The sequence below is a fragment of the Carcharodon carcharias genome, chromosome 4 (assembly GCF_017639515.1).
Source record: "Carcharodon carcharias isolate sCarCar2 chromosome 4, sCarCar2.pri, whole genome shotgun sequence".
NCBI classification, from domain to species: Eukaryota; Metazoa; Chordata; class Chondrichthyes; order Lamniformes; family Lamnidae; genus Carcharodon; species Carcharodon carcharias.
The window spans coordinates 140497972-140514256 of record NC_054470.1 but is presented as its reverse complement, the minus strand read 5'-3'; the positions used below and the strand labels follow the sequence as shown (position 1 = coordinate 140514256).

Below are 16285 nucleotides of genomic sequence, written 5' to 3'. Positions count from 1 at the left end.
ATCCTCCTTGTTCTAGCCTTCCCTTTCTCCTCAGAGGAGCTGCCTCCAGTGGACATGTCAGAACCCATACCCAGGCTAAATGGAGGCCTCTGGAAAGCTGCAGGCCCGATAAAGATTCCTGACTGCAGAGTGCTGAACTGTAGCTTCAAAGTACAGAGAAAGCTGCTGGAAATCGATCTGAGCTGCTACAGATCACACAGGCAAGTTTAAAACACTTGCTGCAATAAACACTTCACATAAAACATTAACAACCCCTCTGAGCCCACATATCCCGCCAGTGGATGAGTTTTGTTAAAAAGTCACTTACCCGCCTGCCAGTTGCGCCCGTGCGCTGAACCGAAGATCGTACGGGCACCTCAAAACCGGCATCGATTGCCGCATTAAGGGCCTTAACAATCCCTTTAATTAATGGTGGGCGCGCGTCGCACTTCATCGTGCACCCGCCCAACTAAATATCGTGATGGCGCGCGGTGACATCAGGATGCTCGCCCGACATCAGCGCACGCCATTTTAAGTGCTGACGTGCAGGGCTCGCCACCTGCATGTCACCCAGAAAATTCTGCCCCTTACGTTTCTTGTGCTAACAGTGGATCTCAGCCAGCACAGATTATATACACAAGTGCAGAAATATTGTGTTCCACTATTCACAATGTCATTGCATCAATAGCAGAGGTATCAGCAATCTAATGTTACTGAAGTGAAAACAAAGTATTGCAAAGCTTATTTTTTATGTACAGAGGGTCAATATTGTGATATTTATTTGCTGTCATGCACAGTTAGTGTCCAACATGATCATTTATTTTTCCCTTATTTTGACCAACATTTTGTTCTTCCTGTACTCTTTATGTCTCTCTGTACCATGCATAGTGTTACACGTTAAGAGCAGTGAAGTGATCTGCTTCTTGATGTCTGCTAATGATGCTCTAACGTGGACTGGCAGAAGACGAAAGAAATAAGCTTTGACTTTCGGCTGCAATAACAACAATGCCTTTGAAGCACTTTGGGTATTTTTCTATATTAAAGGTCCTATATATGTGGATGCCTTATTTTGTTCTAGTTACAGGCGAAAACTTTCAACTTACTACTTCACCTGGAGAATCAATGTCACCCTTGCTGTTAGCCCACTGAGCTTTCAATCAACAAGTTAAAGATTATTTCAAAATTGCAGCAGTGATGAATCAAGAAAGTCCAAATGCTGAAATTGATACTCATCCAGGGTTGCCAACATCAGAGAAATTTTGTAAGTCATATTTAAGATCAACAATGGCACCAGCTAAAAATCTATTGAAAAACGCAAAGCTAAGTTTACATATCAGAGTGACAAAAATCAAAGTGGGTTACATTTTTCAACCAAAAATGTGTGTTTGTCACACCTCAGAAGAGAGACTTGGAAAGTCTGATTGGACATGTTGACTGTGTTGTACTTATTTTTTGTCCTGTAATACTCGAGATAACTCTGCAATGGATTTACTCTTGAACAAGTTTTGGTTGCAGAAAGTATCGCCACCCACATGCGAAATGCAATGTTATCTCATGAAGATGTTCAAGTTCTGTTCTAGGGATAAATGAATGTAGGCTGATACTTCAATACAACACATACTGCATTGCCAGAGGTAATGTCCTTCGATGCAACGTTAAACCAAGGTTCCATCTGACTGGATATTAAAGATCCTTTGGCACTGGCAGAAGAATAGATGAATTTTCCTGGCCAAAATTTAAATCTCAACTAACACTGCTATATCATATTAACTGGTCAGTTAGCACAGTTGTTACTTATGGGACCTTGCTGTGCATAAATTGACTGCTGGGTTTCTGTACCTTACAACACTGACTACACTTTAGAAGTAGTCCATTGGCTGTAAAGCAGTTCCAGGTGTCCTGAGAATGTGAAAGGTACAGTTTATCCTTTCTTGGTTAAATCTGTTTGTGACATTGTGACACTGGTTCTCGGTCATCTGCAGGAATGAAAGGTGGCATCTATAGACCATGGCTCTAGCTAGGCGCTGACCAGCGATGACTTGCTGCGGCTTTTCAGCAGCGTGTGTGGGACCCCCATCCACCCCTTCTTCCTAAGGGTGCTGCTCCTCCTTCTGCACAGCCAGGCACCTTTGTTGATCTCTTCTCTGTCGTCTTCACTTTCTGTATGCCGTGAGGCATACAGCTAGGTCACCAGGCTCCATGCTGCTAATGTACTCCTCCTGCAGGATGGAAGAGAGAGACGTATGTGTAAGCATGGGTGTTCTAAGAATTTCTCCTGGTTTAGCCCGAAGGCCCTTTAACTCATCTTGAAGATTCATCTGGCCACTTGGATGGCCAGAGTTTAGAACATTACTTGGCTCCCCGAAACCCCATCCACCTCCTTCCCACTCCACCTAGCCAACTGGTGGCAGCTTTGCCCACTGGACTGCATTCTGTGCTCTCAGCTCAGACACAGGCATTCTCCTAAACTGTGCTGCAAGGCTGCACTGTTAGCTTGAACCATGTGGGAAACTGGTCCAAACCTGAATGATGACACTGCAAGGGGCTGTGCGCGCCTCCACCAGTGACTGCTCCATGGCCAGTTTTAGCAAGGAGATTGTACAAAGTGCCCAGTCATCCAACTGTTCTGCAGTCCACTAAAATGCTCACTAGTTTGCAGTCTATCCTCAAGGAGTGAAATGCTCTGGTGGCATTTTCATGTCTCTGCATTGCCTGTGTGGACAGATCAGCTAGAGATTGGACTCCATGCATGTCAATGTGGCTGCATCTGAACTGTTGCAGCTGCAGAGAAATGGTCAATTCATACAAGATTTCCCTAATGCGTGGCTGCTTCCCTTCCACCCCAAACCCACACATGTTTGTGCACCACCTTCAACCGCAGAGCAGCCTTTGCCCACCGCCCACCCTCCCCAGGGTGCCTCAACCTTGAAGTCCAACATAGGACCCTCATGAGTGCTGCGCAATGTTACTGTGCACTCACCTCCGAGTGCCCCTCAAAGTGCAGCCCGACAAGTGCCTGCCTTATATTTGCTGTTGTGAGACATGTCGGTGGGTGGATGATCTGGGGGTTGGGGTGGGGGTGTTGGGGGGGAGGGTGAATGATCCTTGCGGGCTAACCTTCTAATAATGTGCAGATGTATTACAACGATGGCAGGAAGCACGGCCAGCCATCGATGGGCTGAGCAGACAATCACAGACTGGTTTCACATCGTGAAGCCAATTTCTGGCCTTCTTGCCATAATGTCCACTCATGTCACTGGGCACGCCCGATGCTAGCTGGCACGGAATTTCTGCCCATTGACTCCCATCCTGCATAACTCAGCTAGATGCACATCTCCAAGGCCTCTCAATTGTTCTGCTAAACTTTCAGATCTGAGCTTTCAGAGCTACTGGAAATTTTAGATTTTGGATGTAGTACCTTTAAGCTGCAGCAGGCCATAAAAGCCTTGCAGCAATACACAAACAGCTGCCTCCACAATGGCAAGGTATCTTCATCATGTTAATTTGATTGGCCCCTGGAATTCTGGTGGGGTAAGCCCACTTCTTATTCAATGGACTTCACTCATTTCTGCACATTTTGCCCAAGCAAAGAACTTAGGCTTGTTTCTCTGGACTGCTGAATGCTTCAAGTTGCTAAGAATGATGCTACCTGCTGTGCTAAGGCTGTCTGCTAAGAGAGGCTGCCTTGTTGCTCCTGAGATCTATAAAAAGAAAAGGGCAGGCAATATATGCTTGTACGAAGTTAGACATTCTGTTGCTACACAGAAAAGAAGTGGGCCCACAATAACTGGTTCTCACCTGTTGAAATATGTTTGCACAATTAAGGTATTGAATTATAATTACACAAGCCAGCCTTTAATGTAGGGGAAAAAAAAGCACTTCATAGAAATATAATCTGACAAAAATATGAATTGAACCACAAATGAGTAATTCGGAGTTTGGCGAAAGAGATGGGTCTTAAGGAGGGTCTCAAATGAGAAGGGAGAGATGGAGAAATGCAGATAGTTTAAGGAGGGAATTTCAGAACATGGAGACTAGACAATTTAAGGTATAGGATGCCAAAGGTGAGGCAAAGGGAAGAGGGAGTGAGAATCAGAGGAACTGAGAGTTCTGAGATGGTTGGAGGGCTGGAAGAGGCCAAAGAGGTAGGAAGGTATAAGGCCAAAAAACGACTTAAACATTAGGATGATAAATTTTATTTGGAGGTGTTGGGAAATCAGGAGCCAATGCATGTCAGTGTGAATAGGAGTGATGAGTAAACAGGACTTGATATGGGATAGAATACAGGTAGCAGAGTTTTGAAAGAGCTGTTTACAGAAATGGACAATGAGAGGCTATCCCGCACAACATTAGAATAATGAATCTGGAGATGGAAAATGTATGTACGAATGTTTCAGCACTGGATGGCTAGTCAGGGGCGGGGCCAATGATGCTACAGAGGTGGAAGTAGGAAATCGTTCAGATGGAGAGGATATGATCCTGTATTAGAATCTCAGACCAGGGTGAAATAGGACATGGAAGTTATTTACAGTCTGGTTCAACCTGAGACAGTGGCCAGGGAATAGGATGAAATCAGGCAAGAATAGAACGTCTGTTTTGGGGCCAAAGACATGGAACTTGGTCTTCCCAGTGTTTAACAGGAGAAAATTATGACCTATCCAAGAATGGCTATGAAACAATGTGACAGCACAGAGACAATGAAGGAATCCTAGGAACATAGGAACAGGGGTATGTCATTCAGCTCCTTGACTTTATTTGGAGGGAAAGCTGTCAATGTACATAGAAATCCTGACCCCATGTCTCAGATGGTGCCCCCTAGGGGCAGTAAGTAACTAAGGGAGAGGAGGGAGGGAAGGCTAGATCCTTTAGAGGTGATGATGTGGGGATGGGTAAGAATTGTTGGAGATAGTTTGGCTACAATTGAACAGGTAAGAGTGGAACCAAATGAGGGTAGTTCTACTAAGCTAAACAACAGATAACAGGTGTGGTCAACTATGTCACTCATGAGTCAAGTTTCAATCAAAGATAAATAGAAGCCAAAAGTATTAAATAACTAGTTCTTCTTTATCTGGCAATAATATAAGACTGCAGCATAAATCAGTCTTTTCATACTCTTGACATAATACCAAATAGAAGCTGAACCATGTATTTATTTGGCTTCTGTTTGTAACTGTAAACAACCTTAAGTAATGGGAAATATTTTAAGTTGGAAACCATCTGATGCAGTATATCAAAGCTTTCCTTCGATACCCAAAGCAAATCATTTCTGCACACTGTCATTGTGATATCTCTTAATATATTCCACTCTCTGAAGCCAATAACTGTGCCACTGATATCCACTTGGGAGAAGAGAGTAGTGAGAATTGTGCCAAATTTGTGTCTAAAGTAGTGAATATGGAAGCATCTTTGTAATAGTTCATTCTTATTTAAAAGCTCGAATTCCCTGTTCAACAGTTGAAGCCCTATTTAAAGCATGACAAATTAAAATAGATTACTCACTAGCATGATTCCCTGCACGACTTGTTGAACTATATAGTGATGCATTAGGAGCAGCCTGGCTGATTATTAAGGCCCAATGCCTTTTTCTTAATCTAGGAATTCCTCAATTAGAATGTTGCACATGCCTCATCCAGGGGCAGGATTTGATTAGGTATGTTAAATATAGTCCCTGGGATGATTTAAAGACTTCTTTGATATTGATCTGGCACATTTCCAGTTCCCAAACATGCCACTTGATGTCAAAATCTTGTGATGTTTTTGGTAATAACAATTGACTGCTTGTTATGAAACTGACATTGTAGTTGTAAGGCAAAGATCTACTTTGAATCACACTTTTTCTTCTCCTGTCCCTGTTTACAAAATATCTTCTCTCCATTATCAAATTTTTTAATGCATTCTATTGCCCTATTCACAAATGCATAATTGTATACACGGGGTCCATTTTTCATGTACCACCTAAACCTACAGATGCAGCATGCCTGAAGAGCTTCCAGGAACTTTCAAAGACATCAATAAACATTGGGACACACAGACATCAAAGAATGACATCCTGCCAGAAGTTCGTTAAAAGAAATCCATACTGCGTTATGGAGCAAACTACAAAATAAACGATTTTGGTTAAATATCTTAAATACATAAAAATCCAAACTTTTGCTAAGGTTATCCTACAAGCCTCCATGTCAGCATAAGAGGGAGATAAGAAAGGTGTGTGAGAACAGAAATGTTAGCTTCATGGGAGATTTTAATCAGACATATATAAATTGGAAAAAGCCAAGTGTATCAGAATCAGAGTTGGTGGCAGAAAACATGCAGTGATGATGTTAGAGGACACCACAAGATCCAGAAACAGTCGAAAAATGTACTTTGGTCTCTGCCTCTTTCTTCCCTTACCTTACTCCTATAGTCAATCTTTCACTAAAGATTCCCCTGCCTTAGCCCTGAACTCGCACCTTTCTCTAATTTTGCTCCCATCTTCCTGATGTCCTCTTTAAACTAATATTGTCTTTAACACCCACTTCCTGCTGCCTTGACTCTATTCCCACTACACTGCTGACCTCCTAATTTCTCTTCACCACACCTCGACCTTCCTGCTCTCATGTTGCCACCTCAGGTTTGACTCCCTTTTAGATAAACCTACAGCCTCTCTCTTGGCATCCTCCACAGGACCCTTTGAGCCACTAATCGCTGCCTTCTTCCAAGCAGCAACCCCAGCTGCCCCACCCTACTTCCTCACCATCTTTCTCACCCAGTGTACCACTGGGGCTAATCTTGACCACACACCATCCTCCTCCAATGCCTCTCCACTGTTGTTCAGCTGTGTGGGTCTTTTCTATACTTGCTTAAAAACTGTTACATTTTTTTTCAGCTCTGTTGAAAGGTGAATTCTATTTCTCTTTCCACAGATTTTGCCTGGCCTGCTGAGTATTTCCAGCTTTTTCTGTTTTTGTTCATAATGACTACTTCCTTCAAATATTCACAAGGGAAGACATGAGGAACATGCCCTCCCTGTATTGATATGATGTGCATACACATTAAAGAGGCCATTTCTTAGACTACTATCAATCATTAACACCTCAACAGGATATGATGTAATGGTCCCGTGACTTGTAGTCAGTTGGCAAGCAGCAGGGTGAAGATCAGATATAGAATACTTATTTTCCTAGTTAATCTATCTATATATCATCTTATCGCCAAATAAATACCCCACATTATTGTTTCACCAATCCTTGTGTTGCGGATAGGAAGGGTCAGTTGAAACAGCAATTTTCTTCTTACCACCTGTCCGGAAACATAAGTGTTTTGAATTTTTTTTTTTAGAATAAGCGGAGGCATATTTTCCCAAACCCTCAGTTTTTGTGGGATCTAATTTTACTAATAATCCCACCTGCAAACTCGAGTTAGAATAAATTCAGAAGGTTAATTTATTTCACACATTCAAAACCCACAAAAAGGAATGTTAGCAACGTCCCACTCCGCACTCACTCGGAAAAGGTGGTGGTGGAGAGGAGAAGGTTTACAGTACAAGGACCCAGAAAACTGAATATTGCTTCATGTGAGTTCCAGAGTCCCAAAGTCAGAGTCCAAGGCGGAATTCTTTCATGAAGGCATTCGATGGTTGGCTGGCTGGAGACCGGTGTTTTAAGATATCCTTTTTCAGGTGGCATTGATGTCACAAGATGAAGTGTTCCTGCAGAGAATGCATCAGTTCTGTATGTGATTGTACTAAATCTCCTAGCAAAGTCAGGTTAGAGGGGTTGGTGGTCCAACCTGAATAGAGATTGCTTCTGTGTGGCCTGCCAGTTGGATGTGAAACAGCAGACTGACTGCACAGCTCAGAAAGGTAGCATTAAACTGCTCAAAAGGCCAGAGTCTTTAGTCATGTGACCTTCCTTCTCCACAGTGACTTCAACAAAGAATGTTTATCCAGCATTTGGGATTTGGCTTTGTTCTCAGGACTGATAATGCCTAGGCCATTATGGGTTGAAAGGGGTGCCATTTGTGTTGAGGGTCTGATGTTTGGGAAACCATTGTCTCAATTGACACATGGACTCCTCTAGCAAGGTTGGCTTATCAAATGCAAATGGAATTCCTGTAGTTCCCTTTGAAATTGGTCTGTACAATCCCAGGTGGTCTGTTAGAAGATTTAGACATAAAGAGGTGTAACATTCCTGAAAATAAGAAGAGAATTCTTTTGATGGCTGGGTTGGAAGTCCTAGAGTGACCAACAAGACTGAAAACAAGTAAATTCTCAGGTATCTATCATATTTATTCCAGAGTTCTGAAAGAAACTGGGAAGAGATTTTTGAGGCACTACTGTCATTATGAAGGGATCACTAGTAAACTGTGAGTAGATTGGAAATTGGCTACTGTGGTGTTTTTATTCAAAAAGGGGACACAGGCACCTTCAGACCCATTAATCCTGTTGCCATTCCATGTAAAATAATGGGATCAATGATAAGGAATGAACTTCAGGATTATTTGCTGTACAGCACCAGAATCCCGAAGGCCACAAAATCCAAAGATCATTTGAGAAGCTGTAGAAGGTTATAAGTACATTTTCAGATCTTGCTTTGGTTCGATCACAAACTGGAGTCTTCTGTCCTACAAGATGCATTGCAGCAACTCAACTCAATAGCACCTTCCAAACCCGCGATGTCCACCATCTAGAAAGGCAAGGGCAGCAGATGCATGGGAACACCACCACCTGCATTTTCCCCTCCAAGTCACACACCATCTTGACTTGGGATGTTCCTTCATTGTTGCTGAGTCAAAATCCTAGAACTCGCTCCCTAACAGTACTGTGGGTCTATCTACACCACATGGATTGCCGTGGTTCAAGAAGGCGGCTCACCATCACCTTCTCATGGGCAATTAGGAATGAGCAATAAAAATTCTGGCCTAGCCTGTGATGCCCACATCCCATGAAAATATTTTAAAAAAATTTTGGATGCCTCACTCATGGAACTAATACTTCATAGGGAATGACTTTCACAATATTATGCCAATATTAAAGCTAATATTGCTTCATGGTGACAAAATATCACAAATATACACTAGATACAAGGATGCTGGAAGCAGCAAGTTTTTTTATTTCAGCCAGAGAGTAATCCATTGTGTGAAAACAAACAATCCTGATCTGGCATGCCTATTCTGCAAGTAGGAAATAAAAATAGAAAATTTGATGTACGCAGAGTATGTGTCACTGTCTCAGTTTGCTGTGTCAGAGGTCTGGATTACCTACTCCTCCTTCAGATACCATGCCCTAAGAGGGCATTGGCAGCCATTGACTTCCATTGGATTAGTCCATGATTATGGCTTGGCAAAGTACTGCAGTGGTCTGATGTTGTCCTCTGCAGTATGGCTGACCTGGAAACTCCCCCACTCTTATCACTTGCCATCAGGTGTATTGGAAGGATTGACAGGTGTCAAATTTTGCTCCTGTGAAATGCCTTGAGATGTTTTATTATGTTATCGATGCTTTATAAGTATAAGTTGTTGTTGGACAGGACCCCTAATGGGTCCCAGGAAGGGCAGCTTTTAAGGTGAAGTAGAATGGCCAAACCTAGGCTGGGTCATCAGATGTAGATAATGCTAATGTTGCATGGCATCCAAGGCTGTTAACTGTTAAATGAAAGATTACGAATTGATACAAAAAGAAAGATTCACAAAGTGTTTCACAACCAATTAATTACTTTTGAAGTGTACTCACTGTAATACGGTCAAACACAGCCATTTTGCATAGCAAAATTGCACAAACAACAATAAATCAGCAGTTAATTTTCTTGAAAATCTGACTTCTTTCACACACACCCATCATAAATCAGGGAAGAGTGCTGCAGAAGAGCCCCAGTTTAGGGTGGGTCTGACCTTAGTGCCCATTTCCAAACAGGCCTTATTTGCGTTGGCATCTCTGCCTGCCCCACACTTGGTCCCTTCTTTCAACTAAGGTACAGCTGGCAGAAGGGTCTCCCAGACTGAAAGTCTCCATGGCCCCAGCCGGGCGTAGGGTAGCAAGTGGTACTCCAGATAGAGGTGGCATACTAGCTACAGAAGAGACACAAAGAGGGTGGCCCACTTGGGGGTGCAAGCTTGAATTGTGGGCTGGGCCTCCGAAGTAAACATCATTAAATGCTTTACTTATAAAGGGGGCTGTTGGTTAATTGGAGACCACATTTTTGGGTGGGGGCCTGCCTCACCATGTTAGCAATCTCCTTGGCTTGGCCATGGCTAAATCTGTTTTAGTAACATTGACTGAGGAAATAACTGTTGTCCAGAGCACTGGAAAACCTCTATTATTCTTCTTAAAATAGTGTCATGAGACCTTTTATATTCATCCAAACAGGCAGACTGGAACATGTTTTAAGGTCTCATAAAAAAGATGGCATGTCGAATAATGCAGTGATCCTTCAGGGCTGCACTGAAGTGTTAACCTAAACTAAGTGCTCAATATCCGAAGTGGGGTTTAAACCCATGACCATCCAAATTAATAGCAAGAATCCCAATAATTCTTCTAAACTAATACCTAGCAGAATAATGTTAACAGAAATATACCTCTGCCACATTTTTAAAATTAATTTATTTCCTTATTGGAAATTGGGTTCTCTTGAGCTTTTGTGCTAACTGTTATTGTAAATTCTTTATATTTTGTCCCTGGCACCAATATCCCAATAGAAATCTGCCTACCTGACAAATTGAGCAGAAAAGAACAGTGGGAAGGTCAGCTATTCAGACTATACAAGGAGTGCTCTGTACCCATCCATCAATATCTGCACATCCATATTTACAATGCTACGACTAGTGCCCAGGCAACCAGGCAAGGTCCTCCAGTTTGTTAACTTCCTGAATGGGACCCCAATTTTGTTATGCTCCTGGGTGACCCTCAGTTGGTCACAACAAGATTAAGTTAGAAGGGATCACTTCCCCCGTGGATACCTTTTCCCAGTCTAAATGGTTTTTTTTAGAAGGAGCCAACTTGACCAGTCATTCGAGTCAAAGAAAGGGTAAGTTTAACAATTACTAAAACCTGATAAAATTAATAAAAACAGAACACACATACACACAGGTCAGAAATGAGAAGTTAAGAGTTCAAATAAAAGTTTAAAAAATATATAAATCAGTCTTTGGCTTGTCTGTGGGGCATAGCTGGTGGCCCATTGCAGCCGTTAAGTTGGGTGATTATGGTACAGCTGACTTTGGCAGTTTCGCAGTTAGTTTGGAGACACTTGCTTCTACAGGCTGACTGAAAGGCTGTACTATTTCCTTTAAATTGTGACTTATTCTGAGCTTTGCCTACAGCAATAGAGAGAGAGAGAGAGAGAGATTCTTTGCCAGCAAGCTGCAGGGGGCTGGCTGATTTGTTCTTCTGCTTACTGTCACACACAGTCATACACCAGCACACCAGCTTTTCAACTGATTTTTCCCTGTGTATTCTGGAAGGAAAAAAACTATGACTCACACCCAGACACCATGTTCTTTTTCAACTCAGATCATTTACACATTCTGAGATATAAATCAACAGGGGATGGATTTTGGATGTCTGCTGAGATGTGCAAATCAGGTTTTTTATCTCCACAACCACAGGAGATTAAAGTTCAGTCTTGTGCATCTTTCCTATCTCCCTTTCAAGTGTCTCTGTTTGAAGAAAGCCATATCACCTCTCAGTTTGGACATTCTATGTTCTCTCAGGACCAATCGCTCAAGTATAATTCATATAGGAATTTTCCAGAAAGTGGACACTTTATATAATCAGCTCAGTGTCTTTACTTGTATTTCTTTTAAATTTTTTTTTTTTAAATTGCCTGTAGGTAATTGGTACCGTTAATCTGTTGTAATAACAACAAACAGAGGTGACCATACCTCATTTGCCAGTTGAGCAGAGGAGAAGGAAGTTATTGTCTCTTAAGTAAACCAAGCCAGGAGGTCTGATGGCATCACTAAGATAAGTGAATCTAGATTGTTGGATTTTTCCTTTGGAGCATCCCATTCATTAATATCTAGAATTATTTGTGCCTATTAAAACAAATTATGACAGTTTTATTGAGATAAATATAAACCACCAGAATAAATCAGTGAGTGACATTCATAAATGAGTTGAGTAACAAACTCTAAGAGGTTGCTCTGACAAAAGTGGATTATGGGCTGCTGGTAGAACCAGTTTGCATATAATTTCATGTGCTGGCCTGCCAGGACAGAATCTAATGTCCTCCCCTTGGCAAATTTGGTGGCGAGGAGGTATTTAATTAGGTGGGAGGGTGGTGGTTGGGGGCTCTGCCACTTTCCCGCCTCTATCCTAATTAAATCTGTGGTGGGAAGGCTCATTGATGCCCTTCCTGCCCTGCCACAAATTAAGGCCCTTAAGTGGGCAATTAATTCCACTTAAGGACCTCATCCTGCCGTTGCTGGATGCTGCTGGTATTTGCCCAGCGGTGATTGGTGGACTCACCATGCATGAAGCCTGAAAAGCAAACACTGTTGGGGTTGCTTGTAGGCTTCCAGATGTGGTCCCTTGTTCAAAGGCACCCAGTGTCTAATCAAGAAACCCAGCATCAGGAAGGGGGTGGCTGCTGAGAGCCAACCACTGTCCTTGCTGCCAGCCCCCCACACCTCTCCCATGACCCCCACCCCATAATCCTTCTCCCACCATCCCTCATCTGTGGCCTGGGTCCCGAGGCGATCCTGGGTCTCAGGTGCATGTATCACCGGCAGCAGCCACTACCTCTCCTGTGGCGCTGCCGAGCAATGAAGAGCTGCTGGCCTCTGATTGGCCAGCAGCCCTCAGCAGGCGGAACCTCTGCTGTCAGGGCCCATTTAATCCTGGAGAGGCACTTAAAACGGCACACCTTCAGGAAAAGAGGAGATGCTGGTTTTGGGCACTGTTGTCAGCCCCTGTCACCTATATTAAATTCTATCCCCATTCTCTTGCCTGAAAGACTGATTTTTCTATGGCAGCTTTTATGCATAGCCAATAGGAAAGAGGATTTCACATAAATGTTTAACGAACAAATGCTGGATACCAACCCTATTCCATAGCAGGGAGACAGTAATCCACTGTGTAATAGTGCATGCTAATTACATATAGTCACGCAATACTGAAAGGGATTCAATGTTGACTCATGGTTTCCCAATCAGTCAAAGGAGTTCCCCTGCCTTCAGCTATTTTAGGTGATTCTATCTTTGAGAAGCTCTGAAGCTAAACCTAGCTGTTCTGCGATGGGAACTGGCCTTACAGGCTTGAGCCTCCAAGTTCTGCAGTAAAACAACTCTTGTCATGCATTCCTCTCTCACACAAATAATCCCCCCGCAACTAGAAATTCAAGGCTTGGGTAAGATGGGCAATATGTGACAGTTTATTAAGTTTTTCAGAAATTGTAACTTTTTCATTGTCATACAGAAATATCTCATTTTAATTGTAGATATGTTCCTGGAAACTACTACTTAAGAATCGAAGCTACTTATATCAAAGCAAATGTTTAGCCATTTAAATATATGTAACATCAGGAGATGCATTCACAATCCAAGATTTTCAGCCCCAATGTGTAACATAAACAAGAAATAAACAAAACATAATGTAAATAAATCTACATACCTGGTGATGTGGCAAAGAAGCAGAGAGAACAGGTTTTGTTTCTCCTGATTGTTCTAAAATAAAGCTACAAAATACATTCCCAAGATATAGTTGGCTTACTTGCACAAGATCAATTACCCCTTTACGTATGTTAATTTGTTTCATCTCTTAAAACAAGGAGGTTGCCTGTGCTAATTTTCGTCCTGGTCACAGACCTAAACCTAAGCTGACAACAGGTGGAATTGCCCTGGGTTTGCAAGTGCAGTAGTGGGCGGGAAAAGGATGTTTTTCCAGCTGGCTGCAATAGTGGCTTTTCATGTTTAATTGTCCCAATCCCGCCTCATTAATTATGCATTCCCGGGAAACACGCCTTTTCAATGGCGGCTGGACTCTCATTTGCCCACCATGCCGTCACCTCACCACTTCATTACATCGGGGGCTATATTTATTGTGCAGCCACGTGCACACCTCTCAGTTCTTCCAGCCCAGGACTGCTGCAAAGAAGACATGGCCTCAAAAGGCAAGACGACTGTAGCCCCTGGTTTAATGATGTGTCCTTCAAGCATCTTTTGGATACAGTGGAGGCCCGCCGTGATGTCCTCTACCCCCGGTCTGGCCACAGGATGGGCAGCAACATTACCAAACCAGCATGGGAGGTAGTGGCAGCAGTGGTCAGAATCAATGCCCTGCAAAAGGACAACCACCCAGTGCCACAACAGAATGAATGGTCTCATCCATTCTGCCAGGTTTAGTCACTCTTCTCATCACTCTCAACTCACACACTCACAAACCCATCATACATCCACAGGGATCGCACACCTCAAGGGACAACACTAACTCTCACACACACCCTCATATCTCCATCAGGCTCATATCCTCTGGAGCTCATGTCCTCATCCTTTCTATATCTCCGCTCACCACACAAACATTCCATGCATTTATCCCACTCCCACTCTCCATCTGTTTTCATGCAGGAGGAACTGGCTCACAATAGCAGGGAGAGGTCTCAGACTGGGGGTGGAGTGGCCGACATTAGGCCCCTCATTTGCTTTGAGGAGTGTGCCATCACGCTGACTGGTGAGGACATGGGCTGTGCCTGTGGTGATGTTGAGATCGGTGGCGAACATCCTTCTGAGGATCCTGCACCACATCATCCCTCTCTCAATGCAACTTTGCGTGCTCTCTCTCCTGCTTTGACTCTGCTGATATGTACTAATTGTCCCAACTTGGCTTCACAGGGAGCTCTGTCAAGCGACCAACACCCTGAGCCAGCCAGTCCCTCAGCTCCATCCAAGTTCTCACCTCCAGCAAAGAGGACACCTTCTCCATTGAAGACCTGGAAATAATTAGCCTGGAAGATCCATCAGAGTGCTTAAACTCACCTTCCACCAGCGCAGAGACAGACACCTTGATGGGACATAGATCTAGAGCAGGCTAGGGTTCACAATCTGCTGGTCGCCAAACGGACACGTGACCACAGCAGGAGGAGGCAGGTTCAGCTGAGCTCCCCGGCAGCTGGAGGACTGCTGGGGAAGAGGCATCTGTGGGGTCCAAGTTAGATGATAAGCCTCTAGATTTGGCCTCCCACCTCATCCTGGAGAGTCAGCAGAAAGCAGGGGTACATTACGCAGAGCTGTTGAAATCCCTCAACAGAGTGGCTAACAATTCGGAGGAGTGTGTCCGCTTGCTCCCTGATGAAGTGGTGCCTACATGTGCATGTATGGAGGTTCCATGGGGAGGGTGGCGGATGCCATACAGACCCTGGTCCAGCAGAATGCAAAGATGCAAGCAGACCTGTGCTCCATCGCAGGAGCCATTGGTGAGTTCTTGCAGTGGCAATGTGAGAGGGAAACGGGGCACCTCGATGTCCCCCCATTTGTTCCTTCCCCTCAAGGAGTCAGGCCGGAGCTCTCAGATACCCAAGGGAGGAGGAGCAGTAGCTGGACACCCCTGTGCCATCCACTCAGGAATCTCAGAGGCTGTCTTCTCCCTCTAAGTCCCCTTTGCCTGTGACCCCCTCAACCTCATCCTCTGTCACTGCAAAGGGAGCAGCTGGCCTACAGGTGGACAGCCAAAGTAAGCTGGGGCCCCCAAGGCCTCAGCTCACCAGAGGACTTATGCCGAAGTCATCAGAGGCAACAGGGATACCCATTGCACAGGCAGTCTCCACACCTGCTGCAGATGTCGGTGCAGCACCTAGAAGTCTAAGGTGTTCAAAAGTGAAGAAATTCTGATCACAGTTGGTTGCACTGGTGAACAAATTTTGTCATTTTACAATCTGGAAGCATATTCACTTTCACTGAATAATTCGTAATGGTGTCCTTCAGCTTCATTGACAGGATCTGCGAGTCCTCCAGCTGCATCCTTCCCCCGCCACGGCCCCCCACCAGCAGTTCAGCTACATGCAACCAGCCCACAAGTGATTCTGGTGGAGAAGTGTGTTTGTGGCAGGGTCTTTCAGAGCCTCGTGCAAGCACTGTCACATGCACGCAGATCCTTCCTATGTCACACCTCACTGTCCTGAGCATTTTCAATGCTGCCTCCTGGGGTTCGTTTTCAGTTGTGCTTCTGAGCTGATCTGCATCTCCATCCACCCATTGATCACACTCCCATGCAGTACCTGATCTCGCCCACCACAACTCTAATTTCACTTCCAATTTAGCAAGCTGTTTTTCTACAGTTTAGCTACAGTTTTTCTAGGAGTACCCCATCCTTTCCCCTTCCCCAGTCATCCATTTCCTC

The 16285-nt window shown here is 44.0% G+C and overlaps 1 long non-coding RNA gene across 1 annotated transcript; it reads right to left on the bottom strand.

The window, feature by feature from the left end:
- Positions 1 to 720: 720 nt before the first annotated feature.
- On the bottom strand, positions 721 to 13639 carry LOC121277366. The gene is made up of 2 exons (XR_005942866.1): positions 13565 to 13639; positions 721 to 2198 (listed from the first exon to the last, which is right to left on the bottom strand). It is a non-coding gene; the product is annotated as an uncharacterized LOC121277366 (long non-coding RNA).
- Between the last annotated feature and the right edge of the window lie 2646 nt (positions 13640 to 16285).